Below are 15,739 nucleotides of genomic sequence, written 5' to 3' on the forward strand. Positions count from 1 at the left end.
ATGACTTTAAACTTGTCTTAACTCCACAGGTAACAAGAACTGTAATTCCATCAAAGCAATTAATCTTGGTGAAATATTTATCTGTTGTTGGTAAAACATGTAGTTCTCTGCTAAGCTATAAATAATCCTTTAAAAATCTTTTCTGTAGAACTTTGGCTATGATAAGGTAGGCTGCCCTTTGTATTCAAAAGGAATTGTTTATAATGGTATAAAATATCTAGGTGTGCATGGTAACAGGACAGTTAGAAGGCTAGAAGAGCAAAAGAGGACTCCTACGTTTCTTAGGTTGGCAGATCAATTCTTCAATGTCCTTCTGTCCTCTTTCCTTCTTTCTGTCAGACAGCAGTGCAGGAGGGATGAAATTAACCCACTAAAGTGTTAATGTGCTGGGCCAGATGACAAGAGATCCTTGTTAAACTAACTTGAGTGACTTATAATGATTGGCTGGAATCTGACAGAGAATTTACCCAAGAAGAAACTTCAAAGGACTATGGTTTATTGCTTGACTTAATCCTTGGGCTTATCACAATGCTAAACTTCTTCCTACTGGGAAATAGGAGGCTGGTAATTGATAATGTAGTAAATACTATTACAACTAACCAAAGTAATCCTGATTGCTGATTATAATGAAATATTTGAAAAGGTGCCTTTACAGGACCAAGTGGCTGCTACATTTGAGTTTGGCATGAATGAAGGTTACAAAGACCATGGCACACTATGGCTCCCTCTCAATACACTGGAGGATTTACAGCAAGAAAATGTCAGGATTAATTTATTCAGCTTTTCAATTCACAGTTACCATGAGCAGAACATAAGACTTCTATGGTGGTGCCAATAAAAAAAAATTAAAAAAAAAACTTTTATGAGTTATAGCCACAGAGCTCACCTTGCTGATGGTGTTTTAAATGTACCAGTTACAGAATTACAATGGAAAATAAATTTCAGGACTCCCCACGTCTCCTGTGGGAAAGTGCAAGTCCTAACTGAGAGTGAATGAGACCTCAGATTTGGGGTGAGGGGTCAGGGTAAACTCTGATACTGCTGAGAATCTTGAACTCCAAACTATCTGAAGTTCCCCTCATAGTACAAATACACAGGATTTACTTTTTATGACCCTGACATTAGTATTCCATGCTTGTAGTCCTGTAATAAAGCTACCAAAATAGTGGATTTGGGGCAACAGTTACACCTTTCCTCATGACCCAACATCCCCTAATTGCCATCCATGACAAGGCTAGATCACAGCATTATCTGGAGAATAAGAGCAGTCTGACCCATAGGCCAATACCCGATACACAAAAGCCATAGCAAATAAATACTGTTACTTTCTTTTTCTTTTGTCAGTCATGGGGCTTGATCTCTGGGCCTGGGCACTGTCCCTCAGCTCTTTAGCTCAAGGTGAGCACTCTACCACTTGAGCCACAGAGTCACTTCTGGTTTTCTGATGGCTTATTGGAGATAAGAGTCTCATGGACTTTTCCTGCCTGGGCTGGCATTGAACTTCAATCCTCAGATCTCAGCCTCCTGAATAGCTAGGATTACAGGTGTGAGCCACCAGCACCTGGCAAAAATTCTGTTACTTTTTTTGGTAGTAAGAATGTGTGAAAATGGATTGTATGAGTACTAGACCAACGAAAACATTGTAATACCCAATTTTATACTTAGTTATTGCTAGAGTGTCTTGAATAGTAAACTTCATTGTAGAGTAAAACTGGGGCTCCATGACAGTCAGCATATAATAAGACTTAGAGGATACAACCTCTCCTCCTCCCCCCTCCCTCACCCCATAAGGTAAAGGCAAAGATCCAAAGGCTAAGGAAATGAGAATTCTATAATACATATATCATGTATGTCTTAAGCAAACACAATTCCTCCACATTCAAAAGAAAGCCCAGGACACTTTCTGTAAAGAGTGATAGTATAGCGCAACAAGTTATTATTTTGGCCTCTTTTTTACCCTATAACTCTCAGAATTTGCCATACTGCCACAAAATAAGAATATCGCTATTGTTCTCTTGCAAGCGCTTTGTTTTCATAATCATTGGCTTCTTTGTTTTGATGTAATTTTTTAAGGGTTTTTTCCTACTCATTTTTCTTCACCCCACTAGAATATACATTCTATAACAGCAGGGAATGTATACAACTTGCTCACCATTATATCTCAACTGACTAGCAAAGTACCTTGTACAAAGGCACTCAATATACGTGCTTAAGGCATAACCGGAAAAAAAGTAGATTGGTCTGTTTTTGTCAATATTAAACCTTGGTTTATGTTTATGAAAACATTATCCTCCTAAATCGATGATTCATATCTCATTTAAAAACGTGTCCTAACTTATAAGTCTCCTATTAAATTCACATTATTTGCAGAAAAGTTGTTTTTTCAGAACTTTCAACATTAAAAGGAAAAAGAATTCCTTTTAATAAAGGTCAATTCAGTCCCTTTACCATCTGTTCCCTCACAAACATGTTTGAACAAGATCCTGGCTTTCTCCACAATCATATTTCTTCCAACAGGTTTCACATCACAAGTTAACCAAATTTTCAAGTATCACTAAAGCATGTCTTCTGACTCATTGAGCAAATTTCATATGGACTGGAGTACTTACTAAAGCATGTCAGTAGTTTTTCTTCTTTCTATATTGAAGAAAGGGTATATTCATTCACATCACAGAATTTCAAAATTCAACATTCCATTTCATCAAAAGCATCTGTTTTCTGTCTATGAACGTTTACTTCTAGCAACTACTGGTTGCTTTTCTTAAGAATGAATTTCCAAATCCAGGCACTGGTGATTCACACATATAATCAGATGGCTTAAAACTGGAGGATCATGGTCCAAAGCCAGCCAGGGCAGAAAAGTCTGTCAGTTCCCATTTCCAACTAACCAGTAAGAAGCCAGCTAGGTTGGAAGCATGGCTCAAGTGGTAGACTATCAGCCAATTAAGCAAGCCACATGAATGCAAGACCCATGAGTTCAAGTCTCAGTACTGGCAAAGAACAAATTTATATACATACATACTTGTATCTCTTTAGGAATTATCAGATATGACTATAAGTAGTAAACATGAAGCAGTACAGTCACTGGAAGTATGTTAGTTTACCTCCTATCTCTCCATTATCTAAGACTCATTATTCAAATTCACCCGTCAGTAAAACTACACTGCTTAAAGCACAAGTGAAGCCCTGATCAGTACCATCAAAAGAAATGTATGTCTGTTTACGTTTGTGTATTTGAAAAACAGTCCATCTTTAAAACATATAATTAACAGTTTGAAAAAGTTTTCTGAAAAGTTTTCTCAAATATGTCAAAGCTAAATATCTGCTTAAAAACATTGGAGTTAGATTAGCCATATTCCATTTGTAATCAACCATGGGACATTGAGAACTTACTTATATCACTGGAAACTTGGTTCAGTTTATCCTGTGATCTGCTGATTAAGACAATCTTCATTCCACGCTTTGCTAACTGAAACAATCAAAATAATATCAGTCACACTGGTGCATTTAATTTTAAATACAAATTAGATAGATTCTTTGTGAAGAAAATCTGATCAGGTGATAATTAAAATTAAATAATAAATCCAAGTCTAATGAATAGATGATCCAAAATGAAGTTTTTCACAGAAAGAATGCTCCAAAGATTTATTTCTCTAATCAAGAACATACACTCAAAGGGTTTAAGAAGGATGGTGACTTTTACTTTTCATTTTCAACTGGTCTATATTGTTTGGGGCTTTTAAATGTTAGGTGTCTACTATTAGTAAAATTTAAAACTTATCTTTGAGAGTTTTTGGTATAGACTGGATGCATAAAACAAAGATGAGAGGACTGGGAAAGAAAAAAATGAAGGTAAACTGTAAGTAATTCCTAAAAATATAATCCATTTTAAAGCTTTTCTTTGGGCATTATAATTGTGAACAACCAAGGCAAACTAAAGCAATTAAGTAATAAATTAGTAAACATTTCCTAGGAGCATCTTCTACCTACATCACCAACAATGTATATAAGTTTTATAAAGAATGAAAAAGATTGAGTGTATATATGTACTTCCTACTAAAGACTGTAAATACAGAAGTAGAGAAAAACACACTAACATGCACAAAACTTCTTAGTGAAACTTTCAAGACAATTTATAAATGAGCAATATGTTGAGTGCTACGAACTGTAAGTGATTTAGTGAGCTAATATTGCAGTTTTAAATCCTAAAGTCAGCTCATATTAAGTAATGAGTGGCATTGCAAATGAAGCTATGGAAAATCATCTTTTATAAAAATAACAAAGCCTAGTAATTTGCTTGATTAATCTACTATAAAACCTCCAAAGAATCCATTAGGCCATATTAATTCTTTAAAAAAATTAACAAGGGAGAAAGGGACAGATAAAAACTCTTATTTATAGAAAAAAATCTAACGAGTATAGAATAAAAGATATCATTAGAAAAATTCACCATTTTTAAAACTATGATAATAATTAATCTAGGCAAACATTGTCAATGACTCTTAAAATCATTGGATAAAAGATGGCTGGGTTATTTACAGTCTCAAAGTTTCATCACACATATTCTTTACTAAAGACCTTTTATAATGGAGACTTATGGTAGATCATATCTTAATAAATTGTTTACATTAGCATAATCAATAATGAAACAAATGGACTTTAAAAGCCTCTTGATAAGATGGACTCAGAAGGGTAAATAGCATTTATACAAAAAAAAAGTTTATCCTCATTAAATGAAGAAACAATCAAATACAAGTTTGTCTGCAAAACAACTGGCTTGGGGTTTGCAAAAGTGTTGCCGTTATAGGGGGAGGAGGGTATAGCTCAATGGTAGGACATTCTCTTGCATGCATAAGGACCTGGATTGGATGATCTCAGCACCACAATAGGAGAAAGGGGAAAGGGTGAAGAAGGAGTTGAGGAGATGCTCACTGTAATAAAAGATATAAAGAAACCTTCTAGGTTAAGGAAACTAAGAGATATGCATGACAACAAATGCAATCCAAAATTGTTAATTGAAAAAAAGGAAGTTATAAAGGACATTACTGAACAACTAGGAGACTTGTAAATGGGCTCAACATTACATTAGTAGTACTATGCCAAGTTAAAATTCCTTTCTGTGAATACTGTAGTAGGGTTATAAGAGTGAATGTTTTAGTTTTTAGAAGATTTATCCTGAATTAGTTGAAGGTAAATTAATATATACCTATATCTATATATCTATTTAGATATAGATATATACCTATACCTATCTATTGATCTACCTACACACACACACATATACCCCTAGACAGATAGATCTATATATAAGGATATAGGGTAGAGTTATAGAGATCTATCTATCTATCTATCTATCTATCTATCTATCTATCTATCTAGGGATATAGGGATATAGATAATTATCTACATATACTTATATAGATCTACATATATAGATCTATATATACTTTTTATATACTATATAGTATATATATTATATATACTATATTATATATATATATTATATATACTATATAGATCTTTATAGCATCTATAAATTTGTATAAATATATAGATAGATACACTTATATATCTACCTAGATATATTTATATCTATTTATATCCCTATTGGTACAAATCTATATATAAAAATATATAATATATACATTTAAATAACCATATATAAATATATAAATATATAATATAAATATATAAAATATAATATAAATATTAAAATATATAAATGTCTATATCCCTATAGATATAAATCTATCTGTAATTTAAAAAATGTTGAGTTTCTAACGCATTTATAAGATTATCTCTTTGTTGCTTTGTATGTCCCTCCCCCACAGTATAACCCCTGCTTTCACTATATTTGATGTCAGTATAACTTGTGGAGGAGATGGGGAAAAACCAGTTGTTTAAGGATACAGGTGGACCTGTTGCAACAATGAGAAGTACAAGTTGTCATGTCCAAAACGAGCTTTACAATGTCGGTGGGGGGGGGGAAGGGGGGGAAGGAGAAGGATTGGGATTGGGATTGGGGGGGAGGGGGGAGGCTGGGAAGGGATGTGAAGGGTAAACAAAGGAGGAGGCGGCAATGCTTGGTAAGAAATGTACGCATTATCCTGCCCATGTAATTGTAACTCCTCTGTACAGTATGTTCACAAATAAAATTAAATTAAATTTAAAAAAAATTTTTTGAGCAGGTCCTGGTGCTGAAACTCAGCATCTAGGTGTCATCCCTGAGTTTTTGTGCTCAAGGATAGTACTCTATCACTTGAGCCACAGCTCCACTTGCAGTTTTTTTGGTGGTTAAATGGAGATAAGACTCTCAGACTTTCCTGTTTAGGCTGGCTTTGAACCCCAATTGTTAGATTTCACCCTGTCTACCTAGGATTACAGGTGTGATCCATTGGCACCTGGCAAGGGTATATTACTATAATATACAAATTAGCCAGCCAGATAACCACAATAATGGTAGTGATAATCACAAAGTAAGTTAAAGGTAAGAAAGTGTTAATAGGTCAGTCCAGGAGAAGGGTGGGTGCTGATCAAAATTTGAGATTCTTCAAAATAAAAGGGTCAATAGACAAAAACTGTTCTAAAAACCAAGCCCTTTAGGAACAATTAGTGAAAAATTCCATGCCTGTGCCAGTATCTTATCAGAATCAGGTAACAGCATAGCTGCCAGCCTGTGTGAGGACTGGTGAGCAGTATACTTGCCTCAAGAGCACTACAACCCAAGTTCCTGCTTGGTACAGTGGTCTGACTTAGTATGCTTTCCCAGCCTTTACAGTACAGGACTTGAATCCTCTGTCTGAATCTGTCAGTATCTTTAGTAACCACATCCCTCTTTGAAAATGGTGCTACAGATTAGCCTAGAAATGTGACGAACTATAACAATATCTTTATCTGTTGGAAAATAAAATTGTTGACTTCTAGAGTTGAGGGCTGTCCACACTTAAATGATGTAAGATTAGATTACATTTCTTGCAATTCTAAATAGTCAGCATAGAAAGTTCTGTACTTATTTTGTGCAGATAGTTGCTTTAACATTTTTTATGTTCACAAACATGGTTATTTCTGAAAAGACAGAAAGAAAGAACACCTACGGTCCCTGTGGTTTGACTTCCTAAATCAAAATTACTGTAAGTGATTATTCCATATTTGTTCCTAGTTTTCTGGTAACAAAAAGAAAAGTCTTGAAAGTCACCTACCTCTTCGGCATATGATTTTCCAATTCCATCAGTACTGCCTGTGACAACTGAGAAGGGAAAAAAAAGAACCATTTAGTTAAGGAACTAAGGAAATAGTCATAGTAGAACCCACCAATTATACCAAGAAAATTACCAAGAAAATCTGTGCAACAGTAGTATGTAAAAGAGCCATACCTAGGGCTAGGAATGTACCCCAGTGGTAGAGAACTTCGTGTACCAAATAAATGAGCAAAGCCAGATTTAGGGTTGAAGGCCCATTCCAACAGCTAAAATTAAAGACCGTAATACTAAGTGTTGACAAGAATATAAAGCAACTAGCACTCTCATACATTGCTGGTAGAGGTGCAAATCAATACAGTCATTTTGGAAAAATGATTTGGCAACATGTCTAGAACTAATGACATGTCTTTCCCATGACCAAGTAATTCCCAAGAGATATGAGTGCATTATGTCTACGGAAAGAAAACTATTGATAGCTTCACTTACCCAGAGTAAGAATACAGGCTTAAATATTAATCTACAGAATAATTGTATACCTCAGTCATAGTCGTAACAATGAAAACTAATCGCAAAAAGAGAACTACTAAATATGCAAAACATGAATCTTTGAAACACTTCACTGAATGAAAAAAAGGATGAAAGCATTTCTTCCCCAGCATCATAAAAAGTATGCAATAATTCCCATTAAAAGACGAAGCAAAAATGATCTTTGGGGAACAGAGTCAGAATATTAGTTGGGTGTTAGAGATGACAGCGAAGAAAAACTATTGAGGCATAGAAAAATATTCTACATCTTGATTAGGATAGACCTTATCTCTGATTAAAATCGTTCACATATATACTTACATATATATTCACTTATGTACATGTTACAGTAGTCTAACTCTTTTTTTTGGGGGGGGGGTCAGTCGTGGGGGCTTGAGTTCAGGGCCTAGGGCCTGGGCTCTCTGTCCCTCAACTTTTTGTTCAAGGATAGTGTTCTACCACTTTGAGCCACAGTGCCACTTCTGGTTTTCTGGTGGTTAATTGGAGTTAAGAGTCTCACATGCTTTTCTTGTACGGGCTGGCTTCAAAACTCAAACTGCAATTCTCAGATCTCAGCCTCCTAAGTAGCTAGGTTTACAGGTGTGAGCCACCAGTGCCCAGCTAATAGGCTAATTTTTTTTTTTTAATTAAGAGACAAATGGAATTTGAATAAGATTTAATTTTCCTTTGGGAAAAGAACTATTCTTCATTAATTGTTTACCATGACATAGAGTCTGTATAAGGACACAAAATAAATGTTTTAAAGGTTTTCAACTTTATCAGTTTACAAAATAAACTGGTTCCCTAGAATTCTTTTTAAAAGTAGCTCCAGTGGGTTTTTTCAATCATTTTTATTCTGCTTGTGAGAAACACTATTCACAGGTTTAAGCCTTTATTGTAGAACCAAGCCAAATGAAATGGAGCATTACATGGAAGTTCCTCCAATCTCACAATCACTGCAATCATGCTTTTCTGTAATTTCACATCCTGACTGTTCTTGGAATTACAAGGTTCCAAATTTTATACTGTCTCCCTCTTGCTGATTCACTAATGCTTGACAAGGGAAAGACAAACACATGCCAACTGCTTCCAATTCTCTCTTTTCTTTCAACTTTTTCCCTCCTGCCCTGTTCTTTAATCAACCTTTTCCAGCCACATTGTTCAGATGATTTCAAACAAGAGACTTTTTCTCCTTCCTCAACTTGTACAAATACTTCACAACAGCCTTAGGCTTGATATCCACTCTCTCTATGTTGATTGTATCACTGTATTTCTCTCAATTTCTCTCCCCCCCCCCCGTGTCTTTTGCTGCTGTTGTGTTTGTTTGGCTGCTCATTTGGTTTTTGGTTTTTGAGATGTGGTGTCCTTATGTTTCAGGATGACCTGGAACTCTAGATTCTCTTGTCTCACCTCACCTAGATTACAGGCCTGTACTACCACACCAGGACAATGACATGTCGTTATTATACTTCCATCAGATTGTTGACAGAGCATATGATATGCACAAGGTAGTTGCTTGCTAGATATCTGCTGAACTCATGAATGATATTCAACAGTTAGTTTAGTCTTCCATAAAATACTTTTTCTGAGAACCTCCGTGCCTGAGGCACTATAGTTTCTCAAAGGTCTTCTCATTCTCAGTACAGTACTTCATGTACTCCTACACCGACCTACTTACAAAGGCTTTTGTACCTACACTATCCTATTTAAGCCTACCACTGTGGAACAAGAAAATCAGACATGTGATTACAGCATGAACTCATTATAATAGAATTCTTACATCAAGACGCTTAAAATCTCATAACAACAATATGCTCAAGAATTAAACTACAATGAAGTTACAATGTTCTGCATCTAAAATTTTAAGCTGAAATAATTTCAAAATTACATAGGTAAGTCAGGTGTGTGTGTGTATGTGCGTGTGTGTGTGTGTGCATGTGAGAGTGTGTGTGTGTGTGTATGTGTGTATGCACATGTCTAGAGCTTGAAGTCAAAGCCTCACCCTCTTACTCAGCTTTTTCACTCAGGCTGGTGCTCTATCACTTGAGCAACACCTTCACTTACAGCTTTGGCTGGTACGCTGGAGATGAGTTTCCTACCCTAGCTGGCTTTAAACCACAATCCTCAGATCTCAGCTTCTTGAGTAACTAGGATTACAAGTGTGAGCCACCAGTGCCCATCTCTGTTTGGGTGTGTGTTTAAAAGAGCCAACCCCACAATGATCTAAGTCATGTACAAGGCATTAAAGATAAAGCCTACAAAGACCAACTGTCTGTCACATCTAGTGCTCTAAAAACTGCCTAATGGGCATTTAAGCCTTCCTTTGCCAGATACTCCAGGTTTGGGAATTTGTATTACACATCATTAACTGAACTAGTAGGTACTATAGATTTGGAATATCTCCCAAAGGCCCAGTCCCTTAGCCATCACACCTCAAAGTCAGTAGAACCTTTATAAGAGATGGTACACCCTGGGAGGACTTCAGGTCATTGAAGGCATGCCCCTAACAGGCACCTTGGCCCCAGTCACTTTCTCTTTATTTGCAATGCCACATTTCCCTCTTAAGAGGTTCTGCCCTCCCTCCAGAGGGCTAAAACAAAGAGACTACCAAAAGAGTGATCCAAAATAAATCTTTTCTCTTTTTAAGCTAATTATCTCAGGTATTTTAAAAAAACAAAAACAAAAACAAAACATGGACAGAAAGCTGACTAATACAACCAATCAGAACCATCCAGTAGCCGGGCGCCACCGGTGGCTCAGGCCTGTAATCCTAGCTACTCAGGAGGCTGAGATCTAAGGATCACGGTTCAAAGTCAGCCCAGGCAGGAAAGTCCGTGAACCTCTTATCTCCAATAAACCACTAGAAAACCGGAAGTGGCGCTGTAGCTCAAATGGTAGAGCACTCGCCTTGAGCTGAAGAGCTGAGGGACAGCACTCAGGCCCAGAGTTCAAGCCCCATGACTGACAAAAAAAAAAAAAAAAAGAACCATCCAGTATGGAGGTATTCATTTTATTCTCTCTTTCCAAGAGTGCTATCAGATCCTGAGTAAGTATCTCTCAGCCAAAGGGAGCTGCTTTGCTGTCCTGGGTGGCACATGTCTACATAGTGCTCTATGTTGAGGGACACAGGCAAGGCCCTCTTGCCTCACTAGATATCTGAAGGAGCATCCAAGGTTCAAAGTCATAATTGGCTATGACCCCTGCTCCATCTGCCACACAGTGTTACTTCACTCTCTGCTCACTTGTTTCCTTATAGGTATTATCATACACAGCATTTTCAATATTTTCTCACCCACCCATCCACCCACTTTTATATGTCAATGTCCAAATTTATTTCTTGATAAATATGACCTTTGAGGGAGAGGGGACTATAGAGAACCTGCGGTCAAGCTTCCTTCTTTTGGAACTTGATTTTCTTTATACTAAAATAACACATGTTAGAACAGAGTGGTTTAAAAAGGCTTATATTAGCTGGACAGGATACTGGTGGCTCATATTGATAATCCTAGCTAGTCAGGTGTCTGAGATTTAAGAATCATGGTTTAAAGCCAGCCTGGGCAGATAAATTTGGAGAGTCCAATTAACCAATAAATAACCAGAAGTGGAGGTATAGCTAAAGAGGTAGAATGTCAACTATGCGCAACAAAGCAAGAGCACAGTTCCTCAAGATCAAGCCCTAGTGTATACACACACACACACACACACACACACACACACACACACACACAATTTTACACTGACACACTAGCACTACTACATACTATTCTATTTCCTTCTATCATTCCGAGAAGCTATTACTGTCATCACTCTTTTCCTTGTGTTTTCTCCCATGTTCAGAATCCTATCCATATACTGTTATCTACTACTGGATCAATTTTTTTTATTGTTTATTGACTTCTTATAGTTGAGGAAAACTTCTACTTCCCTTTTACTTTCCTCATCCTTTCCATTAAGTTCTATCACAATGTGTTCCCAATGGTCTGTGTTTACATATTGTAATATTGCAAGTCCATTCTGGCTTTAACTATGGAAATTCAGTACTGGGCTGGGATGTAGCTCTGTAGTAAAGCACTTGCTTAGTTTGTGTTGAGTTTGATCTCTGGCACTTGATTAGCATGCTAGGTTTGATTCCCAACATGACAAAAAAGAAAGAAGGAAGGTAGGAAGGAAGGAAGGAAGGAAGGAAGGAAGGAAGGAAGGAAGGAAGGAAGGAAGGAAGGAAGGAAGGAAGGAAGGAAGGAAGGAAGGAAGGAAGGAAGGAAGGAAGGAAGGAAGGAAGGAAGGAAGGAAGGAAGGAAGGAAGGAAGGAAAAAGCTCTCATAAGTTCAGAGGTCCCAGGCTACCTACATACACTGGCTACAAAGTTGTGGGTTTCTACATACTCTCCTCAAGTTTGATAAGCCACTAGAATGGCTTTACACAACTCAGGATAACATCTGATTCGTTTTATTCATTTATTCGTATATTCGTTCCAGGCACGGAATCAGAGCAGGCATGCTACCTTTCCAGCAAATGAATGTATACACAAGTCAGAAAGCTCCCCACATTTTCAGTTTCCAAAGTTTTGTATGGGGTTCCAATACAAAGCACTCCATCATTGACAAATGTCAATCTCTAGCTTTCTTCTCCTTCCCACAGGTCCACTCATAGATCTTTTAACAGTAGGCTCAAAGTCTCAACCTCTAATCAGCCTTTCTGACTCCACACCTGAGGCCATCTAAGGTACCCCCATGAGTCATCTTACCAACATAAACTACAGACCTATCTGGAGTAACAAAGACATAAGATTTAGAATCTCCCACTCAGAGACAAAGGCAGGTCAAATTCATTGTTTTACAATAGTTACACTGGATGAATACAAGCATATCATTCACTTTGGAGCCAAAAAGTAGAATATAATTACATTTTATTTCCCAGTCAACTTGGTTTTTCTTGGGCACAAAATTGACTTTTTCTTCTATTTGCATAGTTTTCTTTTAAAATACTTCCTTATCCTCTAACAACCCTCAATATAATCTCCCACAAATCAACCCTATTCTTTTTATTTATTTTTTCTTTCTTTCTTTAGCAATCACCTTCCTGGAGCCCTTCATTTTGAATCTTGCTCCAATCTGGAATGGTTACTTTCCTGACCTGCTGTACAGCTGTGGTCCAGGGCATCATCCTGTGAATTCCCCTGGCTTCTCTCCCAAACTGAAGCAAGCCCTTGTTTTGTAAATTTTATTCTCCTTCAGTATGACAGACCAGATCTGCCAGTAGCTTCCCAAGAATAAATGGAAGTACATTTTTATAAATGTTTGTAAAAATAATGTTTTCTTTAGAATAGCCTTATATTTATGAAGAAGGGGAAGGAGAAGAAGGAGGAGGAGGAAAAGCGGGAGGAGTAGCAGGAGAAGGAGGAGGAGGAGCAGCAGCAGCAGCAGCAGCTACTTATGGTCCAAGTTGAGTTTCTCTTACCACTAACATGTTACATTACTATGGAATATTTGGCACAATTCATGAATGATCACTGAGATGACTAACTAAATCCCATATCTTAGTCAGACTTCCTTAGTCATTACTAAATGTCTTTTTTCGGTTCTAGGGTACCATACAGGATAATCATATTATATTTAGCCATCATTGTTGTCTCCTTATGTGGCAAAGTGAGTAAGTTTTCTATTTGTGTATCTTTTTTTAAAGTCTATATTCAAACATCACACATTATAGTTTGACTGGGTATAGAATTCTAAGGAAGTAATTGTAATAAAAAAAATTTAGACAACTCCCAATTATCTTCTAACGCAAGCACTCGAAAGTGCTTCATTCATAGATTTCTGTCCATTTGCAAGTAACTTGTTGTTTTTTTTTTTTTTGTCAATGGGTTTTTAGGATTATTACTCACTCCTAACACTGCAGAGATAATATATCTTTGAGTGGGTGTTTTTCTATTCACTGTTGGCTAGGCACTAATGGGCCTTAAAATTCATGATTTTCAATTCTGGGAATTTTTTCTAGGTGGTTTGTTTGTTTTAAATACCATCTTCCTCATAGCTATCTTTTTCTTGAATCCTTAGTAATCAGGATTTGAACTTAAAACTTATTTTATTTTTCTACTTTTCTGTATATTTCTCCAATTTAACTTTCTGAATCTTCTATTGAGTTTTTCAGTTTAGGCTCTTAGGTTTTCATCCTGAAAAATGCTTTCTTCCCTATTCTTGTTGCCTGTTTGCCCACCCAGAGCTCGCTCACAAAATCCAAGGTTCGTACTGTAGATTCATTCTCGTCTCTTAACCTAAGGGCATTAATAACAGTAGGTTTACATATTTACATTTTCTTCTTGTTTTCCCTAAGTTCCTCTAGATTGCTTTGATCTGTCTCATCTTGGAGGCATTGAGATGTTGGTAAAAATTCATGGATAGGGTGATTATAAAGTAGCTTTCACTACAGGACAATCAATAGGCAAACCAGCTCTTTAATGAGGAAATCTACAAAAGTCGGCATGTCATTTCTTTGGGACTCTCTTAAGAAACATGCAGTTTCTAGTCTCCTGACTGATGAGCACTTGGGCAGCAAATAAATACTTTGTAGTCTCCTTACTCATCTCTAATCTCTGCCTCTCCTGCCCAACTACTTTCAGTATGTACATTCATTTGGCTAGATAACCAGTCCCATCATGCTCTTTTGAAGTACATGGTATGTCTGTGCTACTTTGGTATCTAAGGAAAATGCTTGCTTGTCAATGGTGGCCACTCCATGAGCACTCTGGTGCTCTGTGAATCAGTGACCACTCCTCTACTACCTAGGTGTAGCTAAGTGCTATGAACGATTTGGAAAAAGACTGCTGAAAGGCAGCTGACTCAGCAGAGATTCCCCTTTTGCCCTTCATCTACCCAGTGCAAAAACGATGGCTGTAGTTCCAGGCGTCTCTTGAACCATAAAGTCACCCTGAAGGGAGAAGTCTCAGGAACCAAGGCCCCTGATGACACCACTGAATTACCATGACATTGTCTTTAATAAACAAATCATTTATTTATTCTTACTTCTCTTCAGTTCATTCTCAAGACTAAGGTCACAGTGATCACTCCCAAGTGCAAATCTGAACATCATTTCCCTGCCTGAAACCTGTCAGTAGCTTACCTTATTCTTCACCACGTTTTCTATGAGCTGACCCTCCCCACTGCATTCCTCCTTCCATTTACACTCCAGTTCCTCCAAGGCAACATATTCTCTCTTGACAAATGTAAGAGATGATTAAATCATGAAGGTCTTCCCTCATGCATGGAACTAATTAAAGCCCTTAAAAAAAAAAAAGCTTCTTACGGAGTGTAGCATTCTCTCAGCTATCTTGTTCTCTGTCTTCTGCCATGTGAGGACACAGAATTCGGGGGACAGAGCAACAAGTCCTTGTCTTGGAAGTGGAGGACACCCTTCACAGGAACAACCCTCTCAACACTGTGAGAAAATAAAACTTCTGGTCTTTAGAAATTACCCAGCATATGGTATTTTGTTATCAGCACAATCAGAAACAATCCCACCAGTATTTTGCTTCCACCTTTGAAGTTCCTATTATGTCCCCCTTGACAACTAAACTAAGGACCTCACAGTACTCTGTATAGACTTCCGGTTCATAGTATTTATCATGGTTTCCCATGGCAGGGTTTGTCTGAGTCACCACAGTCCAACTGCTAGGACAATGACTGGCCAAAAAAAAAAAAAAAAGGAGATAACTAATGAGGTTTTGCTGGATGAATGGATAAGTGAATGAATGAAAGATTAGATTATGAATGAAAAACTATCCTCTTATGACATAACATAATTAACCACTACTTATCTCCTCAGCAGTAGAAAATAACACACAACTCCAATACACTCTTCAACTGCTCTCAACATTGAGTGAGAATCAATGATCTAAATGAGATTTTTCAAGTAAACTGATAGAGAAGTTTTTGTTTATGAGAAACCTCTATATACAAACTTGTTGAAAGGATTCTGTGGATGTCTTTGAAAGAAGTTGATTTTCATGGCTAGAAAGA

At 37.0% G+C, this 15,739-nt stretch overlaps 1 long non-coding RNA gene across 1 annotated transcript; it reads right to left on the bottom strand.

The window, feature by feature from the left end:
* Positions 1-3,393: 3,393 nt before the first annotated feature.
* On the bottom strand, positions 3,394-7,255 carry LOC138842226 (uncharacterized). The gene is made up of 2 exons (XR_011376664.1): positions 7,200-7,255; positions 3,394-3,469 (listed from the first exon to the last, which is right to left on the bottom strand). It is a non-coding gene; the product is annotated as an uncharacterized lncRNA (long non-coding RNA).
* Positions 7,256-15,739: the final 8,484 nt, after the last annotated feature.

The sequence above is a fragment of the Dipodomys merriami genome, unplaced genomic scaffold (assembly GCF_024711535.1).
Source record: "Dipodomys merriami isolate MVZ:Mamm:240054 unplaced genomic scaffold, mDipMer1.0.p SCAF_3304, whole genome shotgun sequence".
NCBI lineage: Eukaryota > Metazoa > Chordata > Mammalia > Rodentia > Heteromyidae > Dipodomys > Dipodomys merriami.